The sequence below is a fragment of the Coenobita brevimanus genome, chromosome 74 (genome assembly GCF_032717465.1).
Source record: "Coenobita brevimanus isolate Jiangsu-jjx chromosome 74, ASM3271746v2, whole genome shotgun sequence".
NCBI classification, from domain to species: Eukaryota; Metazoa; Arthropoda; class Malacostraca; order Decapoda; family Coenobitidae; genus Coenobita; species Coenobita brevimanus.
Genome location: NC_137027.1, coordinates 19986144 through 20004255, shown reverse-complemented (window position 1 = coordinate 20004255; position 18112 = coordinate 19986144). Strand labels below are relative to the sequence as shown.

The 18112-nt window shown below is 44.4% G+C and overlaps 1 protein-coding gene across 1 annotated transcript in view; it reads right to left on the bottom strand.

Moving 5' to 3' along the window:
• The window catches only part of LOC145407797 (DNA helicase MCM8-like), a 258985-nt gene that overhangs the window by 93503 nt on the left and 147370 nt on the right, over positions 1-18112 (bottom strand). The gene's annotated exons all lie outside the window — the stretch shown is intronic.

The following is an 18112-nucleotide window of genomic DNA, read 5'->3' as shown; positions in this document are numbered from 1 at the left end:
TCCAGCCTCTTCTGGTAGCTTAAGAGGGCTGGATGGTGCCCACATCTCAGCCTGGCCAGGTGGACCCTGTTCTCAAGAGGAAGATAGGATTCAGAAGGGTGGATGTCAGGAGGCTGTGCATGCAGCTGTGTGTTGTCTTTAAGTGACTGAATGGAGCGGCGAGTGATCTGAGCGTGGATATATGCCCCTTAGTGTTTATCACAGTGCTTGAACTTGCCCCTTAGTGTTTATCACAGTGCCATCTCATGTGACTTCAGAAATGGACTCCTGTGGGAGATGTTGTATGCTGATGATACTGTATGCTGTTAATATCAGAGAATGAAAAGGGGGTGAAGGAAAGATTTAGGAAGTGATGTGATAGTATGGGGAAGACGGGCTTGAGAGTAAATGCAGGTAAAACACAGGTGATGGTATCTAAGGTTTGTGGCAGTACTGTCAAAGAAGGAGAATGGCAATGTGCAGTTTGCCACAGCTCTATCTTGTGCAGTGTTTGTGATAAGTAGTACATAAGAGATGTAGTGATATCAGAGGTAGACTGCAAGATAAAGCTCTTTTCACATGTGTGGTGTGTTGAAGAAAGCATGTGAAGATTGTCAGGTATAACAGGACTGATGTTGCTGGTGAGTTTGTTCAGTGTGTGGAAGAATTCTGTTACTTGGGAGACATGTTATGTGCTGGAGGTGGGGCTGGAGCTAGCTCTGTGACCAGAGTGAGGAGTGGTTGAAGAAGTTTAGCGAGCTGTTGCCTCTCCTGACACTGGGAGGACTCTACCTCCGTGCTAAGGGATCTTTGTATACAGCATGTGCTAAGAGTGTAATGCTGTATGGTTGTGAGACCTGGGCAGTAAAGGAACAGGATATTCGCAGGCTCAAATGTACAGAAATGATAGTGATTAGGTGGAAGTGCAATGTGTCCTTGAATGCGAGGCCTGCAGAGGCTAGGTTTATGATGGTGGAGGTAAGAGGAAAGATGAGACTGGAGTGTATTGATGTTGTGATGAGGAGAGGTTGATTGAGATGGCTTGGGCATGTGGAAAGGATGAGGGATGACAATTGGGTGCAGAAAGTGAGAAGTGTCAATGCTGGGGGTAGGGTGCAAAAGGAGGACCGAGAAAGACCTAAGACGACATCATAGAGTGTGACCTCAGGGATAAGGAACTGAACAGGGTGGCTGCCAGAGATCGAGCAGCATGGACAACCGCCATTAGGTAACCATGGCTAATGCATGCAAGCATGTTGGAGCCTTTATAAACAAAAACGAAAATGAAAACGTTATTCTGATGATGATGATGATGATATGTAACAGTAATTTTCACTACAGAACTTATAATACTACTCTGGATCTACTCTTAATACCTTCTGTATTCATTATAATAATAATAATAATAATAACAATTACAATGATCTATCTATCTACTCGTATCTACAGCCAAACGTCATAATTCCATAAGGGGTGGCCGTTTGTCTTTGAGCCAGATGTTTTATGGGGAGGGGCACTAACCCTCTGCCAACCCACTTGCTGACACGTAGGGAAAACGTATGCGTTGGTTATATGGTTATCACCCAGCATCTTAAATGGTTTTCTGGCTTACATGAAACCATTAGGCTTGTTTTTTCGTTTTCGTTTTCGTTTTTTAAAGGCTCCAACATGCTTGCATGTGTCGGCCTTGGTCACCTAATGGCGGCTCTCCATGCTGCACGATCCATTGCAGCCTCCCTGTTCAGTCCCTTAACCCTAAGGTCACACTTAATGACCTCGTCCCATGTCTTTCTCGGTCTACCCCTCATAACCCCACCCCCAATATTAACACTTCTCACCTTCCTCACCCAACTATCATCCCCCATCCTCTCCACATGTCCAAACCACCTCAATCTACCTCTCCTCATCACAACACCAATACACTCCAGTCCCATCCTACCTCTCAACTCTTCCATTGTAAACCCAGCCCCTCCAGGCCTTGGACGCAGGGACGCACTGCACATCCACCTAATCATTGTCATTTCTGTACGTCTGAGCCGGCGAATGTCTTCCTCCTTCACTGCCCAGGTCTCACTGCCATACAGCATTACACTCCTAACACACGCTGCATACAAAGACCCCTTAGCACGTAGGGAGAGCCCCCTCAATGTCAGGAGAGGCAAGAGTTCCCTGAACTTCTTCCAACCACTTCTCACCCTAGCCACAGAGCTAGCTCCAGCCCCACCTCCAGCACACAACATGTCTCCTAAATAACAAAACTCTTCCACACACTCAAGAGATTCACCAGCAAGTTCAATTCTTTCACGTCTGACGATCTCCACCTGCTCACCCCGGCACGCCGTACACATAAAATCAGCATTATCTCGCAGTCTACCTCTGATACCACTACATCTCTTATGCACCCATTTATCACACACACCGCACAAGATGGAATTACTTCCCACGCCCTTGTGGCAAACTGCACATGGCCACTCTCCCTCGTCTTTGACAGTACCGCCACCAACCCTAGATATCATCACTTTTGTTTTATCTGCATTTACCCTTAAACCCTTTTGCCCCAAGTGACAGGAAAGATGGGAGAAACAGGAACAGAGGAGGGCAGACACAGAAGAGGAATGATGAAGGTGAAGGAAGAAGTTGGCAGCACTACATCAAGTGAGAGGATGAGTGTCACCAACACCTACCACCAATAATTATAATAAATATAATAATGAAAATCATTATCTACATCACTTTATTTTCATTACATTCATCATTATCACCATCAATATTACTCTCTCACGATCAGCACCGTCAACATCATAATTCAATTTCCCACTGGGTAAGAGGTTGGTATGATCCAGACATACGAAAACACAAAACCAGGAACAACTTTCAACAAATAAATAAACTATGTCTTGCTTCCATTTACCATAACTGACACACACTACACTTTCTTCTCCTTACAATACCTCTGACATATTAACACTTACCAGTAAAATCTCAAACAGCTATTGAGATTGGAACACATTAATTTCTATGGGTTCAGGCTGAAGAAGACACAAGCATCCTTTGAAATTATTTATCACTAACCTACACTCTCAAAGATGAAGTAAACTTTCAATTATCCATCATAATTCAGCCAAGCCCTATGCCTTTTTTTTTTTTTTTTTTTTTTTTTTTTTTTTTTTAAGGCTAGGAAGAAGGAACAAAAGGCCACGAGCCCACAATAACTGTTCCCTCCAAGAGAAAAACAAAATACAACAGAGAGCCAAATTCAAGATCTGATCATTTCAAGATGCCTGGACACACTGGGTTTGAAAGACTGGAGATCATAGGAAGCAGGAAATACAGACAGAGGGAGATAGTTCCAGAGTTGACCTGTTGCATAAATGAAAGACTGGGAGTAACAGTTAACTCTTTCATTAGAGAGCTGGCCAAAAAAGGGATGAGTGTTTGCTGTCAGATGGGTGCTGCATGTCTGTTGTATAGGTAGAGGAATGTAAGCAGACAGTTCAGAGGAGAAGTGACCATTGATGTAGCAATAGAAAAGAGATAAAGATGCAACAGTGTGGTGAAGAGACAGAGGTTGAAGGGAGCCAGTAAGAGGAGGAGAGTTAATGTGACGAAAAGCCTTTGACTCCCCCGTATTGAGAAGGGCCATATGTGGGGAACCTCCCCACACATGAGAGTTGTACTCCACACGGGGGCAGATAAAACTTGTGTATACAGTGCTCGTCAGAAGTATGGGGCGCCCTGCGTCCCTCCTGAGAAACAAACCTTTCAACATTGAAAAAACATATAAATAATGCATTTTATTTACCTTTAGTGCTTCGTAGGGTAGCCTTTACGTTTCTTCACGGACCTGAGACGTCTTGGAAGTGAAAGGGCGAGGCTCCTGAGGTGCTGGAGGGGTATTTTGTCCCAGGAGTCACGAATGGCGGCTTCCAGCTTAGGCAGAGAGCTCACGTCCTTCCCTTGGAGACTCTTCTTTACGAGGTACCAGAGGTTTTCAATCGGGTTGAGGTCTGGGCTATTTCCTGGCCAGTCTGTCATGAATGATACCTCGCAGTCACGAAGCCAATTGGTGACCGATTTGGCCTTGTGAGCAGGTGCACCGTCCTGCTGAAACACTCGTGCACCTGTTAGCTCGAAGGAGTCTGGTAAATGATCACACAGAAGCTCCAGGTAAACATCCTGATTCACTCTGAGGTTCTTGGGAAGTACAACAAGCTTCCCCAAACCCTTCCCTGAAAAACAACCCCATACCATGAGTGAATCAGGATGTTTAACTGTGCTTTCTACATACCGTGGGTCAAGTGGGTCACTACCTTTGTGTGCTCCTCTGTTACAGGTAACACTAAACGTTGCCTCATCAGACCACAACACTGACAACCATTGCTCCTCACCCCAATTTAGATATTTATTAGCAAAGGCAAGCCTACGAATTCTCTGGCTGCTAGAGAGAAGAGGCTTTTTCACAGGCCTGTGACTTGTGTAACCAAGCTCATGCACCCTACGAGACACTGTTCTCACTGACACCTCACCAAACACTTCCGGGTTGCTCTCCTTAATTTTCCTTGCACTCACACAAGGATTAAACTCCACTGCACGTTTTAAAACATTAACAGACCTTGGGGAAGTTTTCCTAGGCCTACCAGACCTCGGTTTCTTTGTGGGAACTTCACCACTGTTTTCCTCCCGAAACCGCGCACACCAACGACGCACTGTCGATCGTGCCACACCAACCAATTCACTAATTTCCTTTGTCTGGTGGCCTGCCTCCTTTAGAGCAATGATCTGGGATATGATTTCACTCGATAGTTCACGGGTAGGTGCCATAACAAAGTTTTGAAGGCCAAAACACTGCGGGACACTCGGTAAAAAATGGCGCAATTTGAGAGGGACACTCGGCGGAGTTCCTCTCTCTCAGGCAGCCCGTGGGCGACTGAGGCGGGAACCAACCAGCGCGTTGGAAGGCCTCAGGCTACCGTGACGTCATGCTCGGAGCTCAAACTTGTGGCTCAATTCTTACCCCCAAAAATGGGTGATTCTTTTTGGGCCATAAGTATTGCGCGCCCGGCGGACAACGCTGAATACTTCTGACGAGCACTGTAGAGTCAACAATTGTGCAGGGGTAAAGAAGGAATGGAGTCGGCTTAGCACACCTAATCTCTTGGAAGCAGATTTTACAAGAGATGTAATATGATCTCTCCAAGATAAGTCCCGAGTGAATGAAACCCCAAGTATGTTCAAGGATGATGCAGGATTAAGCTGGATATTATTAAACATTAGAGCAAAATGCCAGATATTGCATAGTACTGTACCCCCATTGGCTTAATATGTGGCGTCATGCCTGATATTGCATTGGTATCCATCTCGAACCTCTATCCTAAAAACTTTCCCATGAATAAAAGATGAAAATTAAGCATAAAATACCCTGTACAATAAAATAATGATACAGTACAGTAACACAGTAATACAGCACTGGTTGGCTACCACTTACATGCCAGCTGACACATCTCTGCCGAACATTGCACAGAACCACCAGTTATGTCCCATTTCATCACCAGATATTGTGTAATTTCACCGGATATTGCTTTAACCCCTTGGCTGCGACGTTCCTTTTGAAAGATCCGATCGACAGGTTGCAACATTCCTTTTAAAATTCACAAGTCGATTTAAGAAGTTGCATCCTGTATTTTCACACAAGTACTTTGTGTATTCATCTGTCCATGCTTGGGGTTGCCAGTTCTTTCTTATAGCATCCTCCATACCATGTCACCCATTACATAACCATGTGAGCCCAGTTCGCTTCAAGAAGTATTGGTGTTGACAGGTGGTCCATTGTATTCGGTCCTGCTCTCACCTTCTCTTGGTGTTACCAAGAAAAGAGGTGCTAGAGGTCGTATTCCACAGAAGAAGTATGCACCTACTAGTGACAGTGATTCTAGTGTGGAATATACTGTTAAACCTCTGAAAAAACACGTCAGCATCTACTAGTGACAGCGATTCTAGTGATTCTAGTGTGGCATATACTGTAAAACCTCTGAAAAAACATGTCAGCACAACACGCTCCAAGCGGTACCAACCCATCTACAGTGCTCGTCAGAAGTATTCAGCGTTGTCCGCCGGGCGCGCAATACTTATGGCCCAAAAAGAATCACCCATTTCTGGGGGTAAGAATTGAGCCACAAGTTTGAGCTCCGAGCATGACGTCACGGTAGCCTGAGGCCTTCTGACGCACTGGTTGGTTCCCGCCTCAGTCGCCCACGGGCTGCCTGAGAGAGAGGAACTCCGCCGAGTGTCCCTCTCAAATTGCGCCATTTTTTACCGAGTGTCCCGCAGTGTTTTGGCCTTCAAAACTTTGTTATGGCACCTACCCGTGAACTATCGAGTGAAATCATATCCCAGATCATTGCTCTAAAGGAGGCAGGCCACCAGACAAAGGAAATTAGTGAATTGGTTGGTGTGGCACGATCGACAGTGCGTCGTTGGTGTGCGCTGTTTCGGGAGGAAAATAGTGGTGAAGTTCCCACAAAGAAACCAAGGTCTGGTAGGCCTAGGAAAACTTCCCCAAGGTCTGTTAATGTTTTAAAACGTGCAGTGGAGTTTAATCCTTGTGTGAGTGCAAGGAAAATTAAGGAGAGCAACCCGGAAGTGTTTGGTGAGGTGTCAGTGAGAACAGTGTCTCGTAGGGTGCATGAGCTTGGTTACACAAGTCACAGGCCTGTGAAAAAGCCTCTTCTCTCTAGCAGCCAGAGAATTCGTAGGCTAGCCTTTGCTAATAAATATCTAAATTGGGGTGAGGAGCAATGGTTGTCAGTGTTGTGGTCTGATGAGGCAACGTTTAGTGTTACCTGTAACAGAGGAGCATGCAAAGGTAGTGACCCACTTGACCCACGGTATGTAGAAAGCACAGTTAAACATCCTGATTCACTCATGGTATGGGGTTGTTTTTCAGGGAAGGGTTTGGGGAAGCTTGTTGTACTTCCCAAGAACCTCAGAGTGAATCAGGATGTTTACCTGGAGCTTCTGTGTGATCATTTACCAGACTCCTTCGAGCTAACAGGTGCACGAGTGTTTCAGCAGGATGGTGCACCTGCTCACAAGGCCAAATCGGTCACCAATTGGCTTCGTGACTGCGAGGTATCATTCATGACAGACTGGCCAGGAAATAGCCCAGACCTCAACCCGATTGAAAACCTCTGGTACCTCGTAAAGAAGAGTCTCCAAGGGAAGGACGTGAGCTCTCTGCCTAAGCTGGAAGCCGCCATTCGTGACTCCTGGGACAAAATACCCCTCCAGCACCTCAGGAGCCTCGCCCTTTCACTTCCAAGACGTCTCAGGTCCGTGAAGAAACGTAAAGGCTACCCTACGAAGCACTAAAGGTAAATAAAATGCATTATTTATATGTTTTTTCAATGTTGAAAGGTTTGTTTCTCAGGAGGGACGCAGGGCGCCCCATACTTCTGACGAGCACTGTATGTTACACCACCGTGACTTTCACACACTCGTCAACTTCTGGCCCATCTAGAAAAGTGACTGAACAAATGTAAATAAGTGATAGAGAGTAAGTGTACGTGTAAGTGACTAAAATACAGTGGTCTCTTGCATTTAGCAATTTAACCCTTTCGCTGCGGAATTTATTTTCGGTTTGATTCTCAAAAAGTGTCAATTCTCCAGCAAAAAATCAAAATGGTATTAGGTAATTGTCTACAGCACTTTTGTTATTGCCTAATACTTACCTTTCTATTTTCAGCACTAAAATTCCTTAATAGCTACATATATTACCAGCAGGACAATGAATACATCAGAAAATTGCTGGGGATTTAATTAAAAGGATGCCGAGATGCTGGCTGGCTGATACGTAAAGATCCAGTGCTGACCGAAATTTTATATTCATTATCAAGTGTTTTCTGTACACTTACACGTCCAGCACCTTCTTAAAAACATCTAGTCACATTACATTGCATATAACTCACCTAAATACAGTACACCCTCATTATCGACGTTTTTTTAATTGACGGATTTGATTATCGACGGTTTTTTTTTCTCCTGGGAGTTAAATTATTATTATTAAAAAAATAAAAAAATAAAGAATTGTATTGGCACCTCCTAGCAAGTTTGCGCGCCATCCCGCCAGGTGTCTCTGGCTGCTCGCGGCATGTTCCCGCCGACCCAACAAACAACAGCATCAGTACACGTTTGTTTGTTGTTCTCATATCGTGTTCGGCCACATCTATCGTGCTTTCGCAATCATCATGGCTCCGAAGCGCCCTTGTAACACTCCAACTGGAAATAAGGCAGCTAAGAGAGCAAGGAAAGTACTTACCTTGGAAGTAAAGAACGAAATATTACAAAAACTTAGAAGTGGAATGAGCTATGCAGCGGTTGGTTGCGAGTATGGCATGAATGAGTCCAGTGTTCGTGGCATAAAACGGAGAGAAAAAGACATTAAAGATGCTCTGGCATCGTGCACACCAGGATCGGCTAAAGTAACGATGCATGTGAGAGATGATGCCTTGGTGAAAATGGAAAAGGCACTGAATATTTGGATTGAGGACTTAAACCGTCGACACGTGCCGCTAGACTTCCAGTTCATCAGAAACAAAGCAAAACAACTCTATGCTCGGTTTGCTGGTGAAAGCAGTGGTGTTGGTGAAGATAATGGTGATGAAAGTGAGGCAGGTGAAAATAGTGATGATGGTGATGAAAGTAATGACGATGGTGATAGGCCTAGTAATGTTGGTGCTTCTAGGCAAAAGAAATTTGCAGCCAGCAAGGGCTGGTTCGAGAATTTTAAGAAAAGGTATGGCCTACATAACATTAGGATGACTGGTGAAGCAGCTTCAGCAGATCAGATAGCAGGAGAATCGTACCCACGTGACATTGCTGAACTTATAAGGGAGAAAGGGTACAGGCCTGAACAAGTGTTTAATGCAGACGAAACAGGCATGTGGTGGAAGAAAATGCCTAAAAGAACGTACATTTCGAAGGAGGAGAAAAGTGCGCCAGGCTTTAAAGCAGCAAAAGATCGTGTGTCTGTGCTGTTGTGTGGTAATGCAGAGGACATATGATAAAACCCATGCTCCTGTATCATTTGTTATAATGTTAAAGACGAGTTGGATTTTTTGTCAATAAAGGATATTTCTTGCAAAAGTTAAGCAGAGATTAAATATGAAATATATGAGCATAAGGAGAGTTGAATTTTCCTAAAAGATCATCCTAGCGAAAGCTAGGCTAAGATTCATCTTTGATAGCATAAACTGCCATACAGTCGTGAAAATTTAGGTCTGGGAGAAATGGAATATCAAGAATGAAAGGAAGCTCTTGAGAATGAAAGTAAATATGAGAGCGTGGTCTCTCTGGTATGAGCTAGCAGCACCACGCGTGTGTTGTGAAGATCGGTGCGAACAGCTGATCTAATGTAACACTTGCCTCACAGTTATTAGAACGTATGAATGACCACCACTGCTGCTTTCGTTTTTTTTTTTTTTTTTTTTTTTTTTTTTTTTCCCACGGTGATGTAAACGTATGGATGGCTACAAATGCTGCTTTCGCCTTTTATTTTTAGATGGAGTGAGGTGTAAGTGGAGAAGTGATGATGAGGTCCAGTGTACGACCACTATGCATCAACATCAGAGATTATGCTATTTTTTCCATAATTCTTTACTTATTATAAGTAGTTTTATTATGAGATTCAGTTTTTCAATTGCCTAACTAATTTATTTCTAGGAAACACTAAAACTAAACTGCATATTACATACGAGTGATTGAAGGGATACTAAAATATATAAACAAAGGGTACCTGACCAGACGAAAATCGGTATTGACGGTTTTAGGCATCGACGGGTATCTTAGGTACCTAACCCCCGTCGATAATGAGGGTGTACTGTACTGGTAAATCTCCAGGAAACTGTAATACTCAGCCAAGTGCCTGATCACCTGGGCGGGCATATTTGTTGACATGATGTTTTGACTTGCCACCGTATGAGGGCAGCACGTTCTGGGACGTTGTTGCCATAGCAACGTCGGCGAGAGCCTGGAGTACCACGCGGCCGGTTCAAACCGTTCACTGAGGCCCGTCGACTACAGTCGTTTTCCGCAGTGAAAGGGAATAATTCATAGAACGACTACAGTCGTAAAATGCAGCAAAAGGGTTAATTAGTCTGGCGAAACCATCGCTAAATGCGAAGTGTACTTTATATGGGAAAAATATCAATTAGCCTGCGTTCATCCTCCAAGTCACCTTTTTGACCCCCGGCTGCCTACACTAAATGCTGAAAATGAAACACAGTGTATTAACAATACAATATACAGATACAATACTGTATGGTTATACATCTACTCACCAGAGAAAAATGCCAAATGCTCAGCACTGAGAGGAAAAAAAGCACCCAAGGTCGCCAGATGCTCACAACAATGATAACAATGGCGGTCTGGTGGCGGACGGGCAAGGCATTTCACGCCCCACATCACTAAAGGCATAAGACAATCGCTAAATGCGCGGGATTGGTACCTTTTCTAACCAATCACTAAACAAGAAAATTGCTAACTTGAAACACATTAAACGCGAGGGACCACTGTATATGGAAAATGAAAGTGTCTGGTGTAAGCTATGGAAATATCTGTCACTGAGTTTAACATTATTTACTATTATTGAGTAGTTTTTCATGGTTAAGCAGATATCTTTGCTAGTACCTTTGCCAGAAATTCTACCATAGATGATACCAGCCAAAATGTCTCAGTACTGGAACTTGATTCTCCCGAAATTGCCCCACTTAAAATACAGACAAGATACGTAAAATCCATCCTAGACAATTTACCTACCAACAAAGCTCCAGGCCCAGATGGAATTCCACCAATTGTTTTGAAAAAGTGTTCCCCTGAACTTGCCTCTGTCCTAGCTAAATTATTTAGACTATGCATACGTACTTCTTTATTCCCAAATTCATGGAAAGAAGCCAATATCCACCCAGTTCCGAAGAAAGGGAGTTCGTCTGACCCCTCCAATTACAGACCAATAGCTGTCACATCTTCTCTTGGTAAGGTATTTGAAACTTTAATTAATAAGCATATTGTTAAACATCTTGAATCCAACAACTTAATTAGTGATAGACAATATGGTTTTCACCACGAAAGATCCACCATTGACATACTCAATCTCTTAACTCATACCATCCATCAATCAATTTATCTTTTTGGAGAAACTCATGCAGTAGCTCTTGATATCTCTAAAGCTTTCGACAGAGTATGGCACCGTTCCCTGCTGTCCAAACTCCCTTGCTATGGACTAACGTCTTTTGTTCCTTTGATTTCTTCTTACCTTAGTGACAGGAAAATAAGAGTAAAAGTAGATGATGTATGTTCGAATTTCCACTCAATTAACACCGGCGTGCTGCAGGGATCAGTTCTGGGGCCAACCCTATTTCTGGTTCATATTAATGATCTCTTATCTGTCACTCACAATCCCATTCACTCACATGCAGATGACTCAACACTACATAGTTCATTCACACTCAGACATCCATTTACAAAGTCTAATATCTCTACCTCTCAACTCAGTACAGTCATCTCCATAAATCAAGATCTATCTACAATCAGTGAATGGGGACAAAACAACCTTGTCTCTTTTAATGCTAGTAAAACTAAATATATACAGTTTACTAATAGACAGATATTGCCAGATTCGTACATTACCTTCAGTGCTACTAAATATTCCCATCTCCAAAAGTATTGAAATTCTTGGTGTCTCACTTAACAGTGCCCTCAGCTGGACCTCTCATGTCAGATCACTTGCTAAAACCGCCTCAAAGAAACTTGGATTATTGTACAGAGTCTGTAACTTCTTCGCCGATGAGCAGTTAGCTATAATTTATAAGAGTCATGTGCGCTCTCAGCTTGAATATTGCTCACCCTTGTGGAATGATTGTGGAGAGGTTGCATTAGGACAACTAGACAAAATTCAGAATAAAGCTGTTAGAATCATTAACAACCCTGCCATTACAAATAAACTACCTCCCCTGCAAGTAAGAAGGAATGTTGCCTCCCTTGCATTATTTTACAGATATTTTTTTGGCAAATGCTTAGACGAAGTTGCGTCCATGGTGCCACCTCTCCATGCCTTCCCTCGCGTTACACGGGCATCTGGTAGTGCTCATGACTGGAATGTCACTCAACCATATTGCAGAACTTCTGCCTATCAGAATTCTTTCATTCCCTGAACTGCATCTCTCTGGAACTCGCTTCCCCAGAGTTGTTTTCCTCCAAATTTCAACCCACAACTGTTCAAGTCTAACTGTTACAGATATTTTATGAACAGAGGACACCAGTAATCTGGTGTATGGATTATTTTTTTTTACCCATTTGTTTTTCCTTCCTCCGTTCTGTTATTTATAAAAAAAAAAAAAAAAAAAAAAAAAAAAAAAAAATCACACTATCCATCCATCATCCAGTCCTACTGAGAAATTACCAATATGCCGGGAATTGAACCCGGGACTCTCAGGTGAGAGCCAGGCAGCATACCACTACATCATGACCAGGTAAAAGTTAACTCACGTTGTCACAATCTTGTAACCAACGTCCCTCCGCCCCCACTGTGAGCCTGAAGAGGGTGAGTTAACCCCCATGCACTCGGGCAAGTAGATGCTTTTAATCTATCCCAAGCACTTACGGCAAGTCAGAATGAAGAGAGAACCTGTATTTTTACACAGGAAAAATCATCTGAGAAATTACCAATATGCCGGGAATCGAACCCGGGACTCTCAGGTGAGAGCCAGGCAGCATACCACTACACCACGACCAGGTAAAAGTTAACTCACGTTGTCACAATCTTGTAACCAACGTCCCTCCACCCCCACTGTGGGCCTGAAGAGGGTGAGTTAACCCCCTGGTTACAAGATTGTGACAACGTGAATTAACTTTTACCTGATCGTCGTGTAGAGGTATGCTGCCTGGCTCTCACCTGAGAGTCCCGGGTTCGATTCCCGGCATATTGGTAATTTCTCAGATGATTTTTCCTGTGTAAAAATACAGGTTCTCCCTTCATTCTGACTTGCCGTAAGTGCTTGGGATAGATTAAAAGCATCTACTTGCCCAAGTGCCTGGGGGTTAACTCACCCTCTTCAGGCTCACAGTGGGGGCGGAGGGACGTTGGTTACAAGATTGTGACAACGTGAGTTAACTTTTACCTGGTCGTGGTGTAGTGGTATGCTGCCTGGCTCTCACCTGAGAGTCCCAAGTTCGATTCACGGCATATTGGTAATTTCTCAGATGATTTTTCCTGTGTAAAAATACAGGTTCTCTCTTCATTCTGACTTGCAGTAAGTGCTTGGGATAGATTAAAAACATCTACTTGCCCGAGTGCCAGGGGGTTAACACACCCTCTTCAGGCCCACAGTGGGGGCGGAGGGACGTTGGTTACAAGATTGTGACAACGTGAGTTAACTTTTACCTGGTCGTGGTGTAGTGGTATGCTGCCTGGCTCTCACCTGAGAGTCCCGGGTTCGATTCCTGGCATATTGGTAATTTCTCAGATGATTTTTCCTGTGTAAAAATACAGGTTCTCTCTTCATCCTATCCTACGTTGCCCCATGAGGAGTGTAGGAGCCCGGGGCTAGGCAGTTGGTCCTGACATTTAAGATGAGAGTGACCAACCTCACTCATCCCTGAGTGGCATTACATGAGCAATAAACCCCAATCACCCCTTGGATATAAAACTTCAACGGTTCAATCCGATTGGAGCACAATAATTACCCACTAAACACTATTATATAGTATTCTATATTTGTAAAATAATGATTTTGAAGTGCTAAGTGAACCATTCAAGATAATGCAATGAAAGTGATAAGCACAGTGGAGCATGGTCAGGAAATGAAGTGTGGTGAGCGGCGGTGTGTGTGGTGGTGCATGACGGACAGCTACAGTGACGCAAAAAAACACCAAAAATGGCTTTGCTTCCACCTCTCTCTCCGGCATCAAAAGAGCATCTAAACATTCACTGATGTGCTCATAGGTAAGAGGCAAGGGTTCGCTTTGTTGTGCATGTTTTATTTATTTTTTTTATCTTGCATATTAATATGAAAATTATTGCACTGAAAATGGGTTAACTTTTGTGTGGATCGCTGCAACAGGGGTATCGCTCTCACCACTTTAACCGCGGTCAAGGGGTTAATAGAGCTAAGCCAGCGGCATCGGATATTGCATTGGGCTGGACAGTGCGACGACAGATAACTGAAAGTTAACCACAGTAATCCCTTGATTATCCGATGTAATAGAGCCATCGGTACATCCGGATACAGAGAAATACCCTACCCACCTATAACCAACCTATACGTACAGTACCCCTCCTAACTGTGGCAGTGTTCTTCAGTCTTTTGGTCACTTAGACATCAAAACACACATGAGAATATCTAGTATAATGCTAGACACAAAGAAAACAATGCATAAAACAATAAAAATCCATCCATTCACCATCCAATCCTATGTTGCCCCATGAAGAGCATAAGAGTCCGGGGCTAGGCAAATATGTCTTGGCATTTAAAATGAGAGTGACCAACCTCATTCATCCCTTAGTGGCATTATGTGAGCAGTAAACCCCAACTACCCCTTGGATATAAACCTACACAGGCTCAATCAAATTGGAGCGCCTTAATTACCAACTAAACCACCAGGTGCCATAATTTGGTTATATAGTTACCACCCATCAGAGTAAATGGTTTCCTGGTGTACATGAAACCAGTTGGCTTGTCACTCAGTGCAGAGTCACCCACAGGCAAAAGGAAGAGGAAAGAATGAAGGAAAGAAAGACAGAAGAGGGAATGCAAAGTCACCCATAAGCAGAAGGAAGGGGAAAGAATGAAGGAAAGACAGCAGAGGAGGGAAGGAATAGAGGAAAGGGCAGAAACCCAAAGCAGCACTACATCGAGTGAGTGGATGGTGAGCATTCCCATCTACCACTTTAAAGAATCACAAATAAATAAATGAAGAGGACACAGGTTGCAAAATGTATTTTAATATAGTGGTGTACTGTACAGTACTTACCATCCAGTGAACGGTGGAGAAGCATCGTAACCCACTAGCCTCCAACTGGTGTACAGTAATCCCATGTGGTCAAGGGGCTAAAAAATCACTTAACAAATGTCAAACACCTCCTCCTCTTCCATCCACTCGAGCTGGGCAATGAGTGAGGATGTGCAGCAAGGTGATGGAGGCTTACCGACCACAAGAGACCCTGAAGACAGCCGCAAGCTCATGTCTAATGGCGACTCAACATTTATTGATGTGCTCAGTTGTGGGTCCAAGAGTGAAGACTGGGACGAGGTGGTGGTGGTGGGGAGAATGGGCTCGCATGTGTAGGGGTGAAAGGCTTAAAAAACAAGTTGATCTTGGACTGATGACAGATGCGACGATTCTGATGGATGATGACTGCATTCCTGACTGCCCAGAGATCCATCGCCAGCTTCAGTGGCACCAACTCCCTGTCGCAGTGCGGATGCTCAGCAAATTCGAGCACCTACTCTATGCCAGCACATAGTGCATCAAAACCAGGGAGTGATGGAGTGGCAAGATGCACTGAGTCAGGGTCTTCATCCCTGTTGCTGTCCTCTGTCAGCCCCACAGAGACAGCAGTGGAAATCTCCTCATCAGACAACATCTGATAACCAGGATCGCCACAGTCATAATCGTCCAACCACTCCCTCACACTGTTGACGTCCACATCCTCTCCTGCTGTAAGTGGACGAAGGTAGAAATCATTGAAGTCAAATTCCTCAAAGTCCTGTAAGGCCTCGTACCTTGAAGGAGATGAGACCAACCACTTTCGAGGGTTTTGACGGAGACTTCTTTCCAAGCATTCACCCAGCTGAACACCGCAGACTTGATGTTGTAATGCCGAAGATATTCTAAGGTCCGCTCCCCACGTGTGTCAACCCCCTCCTCTTCCTCTAGCAACACCATCACCTCATCAAGGAACCTCAGATGGTACAGTCTCTTTGCTGCCACTATTACATCTTGGTCCATTGGTTGAATGACAGCAATCATATCAGAAGGCAGAAGCATGCACCTGATATGACCATTATCGGCAACCAACTCCTTTTTGGTTGGATGCGCAGGGGTACTGCCGAGGATCACGAGCACCTTCACCTGTTCACGAGGGATACCAAGTTCCTCCATTTGATAATGGATAACCTGCTTGACAAAGTGTCTGTAGAACCAATCTCTGAAGATCTTACAGGTCCCATATACAAGCACGCCAGTACCCCGTTGTTGGTGGAAACAAACCAAAGTCGACTGGTCGATGGTGGTGTGGCAGGGCTGAGACATCACCTTCCTATCGCCCTTCCAAGTGGCATCACCACAGTCATGTCCATAATGAGTCAGCTTGGCCTGTGATTTTTTGATGTAACACAAAGTTGAACAGGCAAGATCATATTCCAGCAGAATGCGGGAAGTATCCAGCCCATGTCAACCTTACTCAATATCTCACGCTCATTCTCCTGAGTCGAAACCTTCCTCTTATGTTTCTCAGGTGGTGCCGAGCCCATCGTCACACACAAGAGAATGCCGCAGATGAAAATCAAGGCCTGAAGAAGGTAGGATGCCACCACAAATGCAACAATGGAAACAGCCATGTTTACAACTTGACCAAGCACATCCATGCTCGATAGAGACAAAGGTGGGAACTGAGGTGCAGTATAGACACATGAAAACAGTGTTGCCATGTCTACCCATGCTTGACTATGAGCACACAAGTAACAAGTGCCAAACTGACCTATGTGCACAAGGGTCATTTTTACCTGGCCAGGCAAATGTTGCCACGCAGCAGCAACACTGGATCCACCGTACATCGTGACGTCAGGGTGTCTGAGAAATCTGGCCAGCTTGGCGACTTTCACCATTCAGTAGAGGCAGATGGCCATGCATGCCCAGGAGTAACTGAGTGTTCCACCCAGCTGGGGGACAGTGCCCATTCGGTGAGGAAGCGGAAAGCCATTTTTGCTCAGCTTGTGGGTTAGGGTCTGTATTACTCACACGCAGCTGAGAGCATCTGAGTGGACTGGGCTTTTGGGAGACTTTGACCGTTCCGTGAGAAGGCGAATGGACTGGGCTTTTGGGAGACTTTGACCGTTCGGTGAGAAGGCGAATGGCCATTTTTCCTCAGCTCGTGGGTTGCAGTCTATTATTTGTGTGTGGCCAGTGAGGCCAGCCAGTCACCCAACAGATTCTTTGAATTTGTAGGCTGTTCAACCAGGGATGTTGGAAATTTTTGTTTGGATATAGACAAAGAAATGTGGATACTAACATAATAAAGCCAAAGCCTAATTTTCAGATACGGAGCATGTCGGGATACGGAGTGTTTGGATAATCGAGTGATTATTATTATTGTATTGTTATTATTATCCTCTGTTTCTAGGGTAGCTCTACACTGAGTGACAAGCCAAATGATTATCTGTAAACCAGGAAAGCATTTACAACGCTGAGTGGTAACCTTAAAAACCAACCAACATACGTTCCCTACGTGGCAACAAGTGGGTTGATGGAGGGTTAGTGCCCCTCCCCGGAAAACAATTAACTAAAAATACGAACAAGAAGCCTCAGACCAGGACCGACCAAAAGGTGACGACTAAGGACAGAACAAAGGACACAATACGGATTGCAACTTGGAACATAAGGGGTGTAAATGATGAGGTGAAAGAAAGAGAGATTGTCCAGGTGCTTGAGGATGCAAAAGTGGATGTATGAGGTGTGTCAGAAAAGTTCCAGGACTGAGTATGCTGTGTGAGCTATGAGTGGGAGAGGGATTAGCGGGTTGCATCATCATGTGACGTAATATCCAGGGAGATATGACTGTGATCTCAGCTCTCTGCAGCCATTGATCTTTTTTTTCACATGCTTTTCTATACATGTCCTCTGTTTCAGGTCGTCAAGCGATGATCACAGAGTAACGAACCAACCTGAAGTTTCTGGTCCGGTTGGGGAAAACTCCGTCTGAAGCACTGGGAATCCTGCAGCAAGTGTAAGGAGATGAGACGATGTCACGCTCACGTGTTTCTGAGTGGTACAAGAGGTTCAAAGAGGGACATGAGGATGTGGAAGATGACCCCAGGAGCAGAAGGCCTTCAACGAGCAGGACTGAGGCCAACTTTGAGTG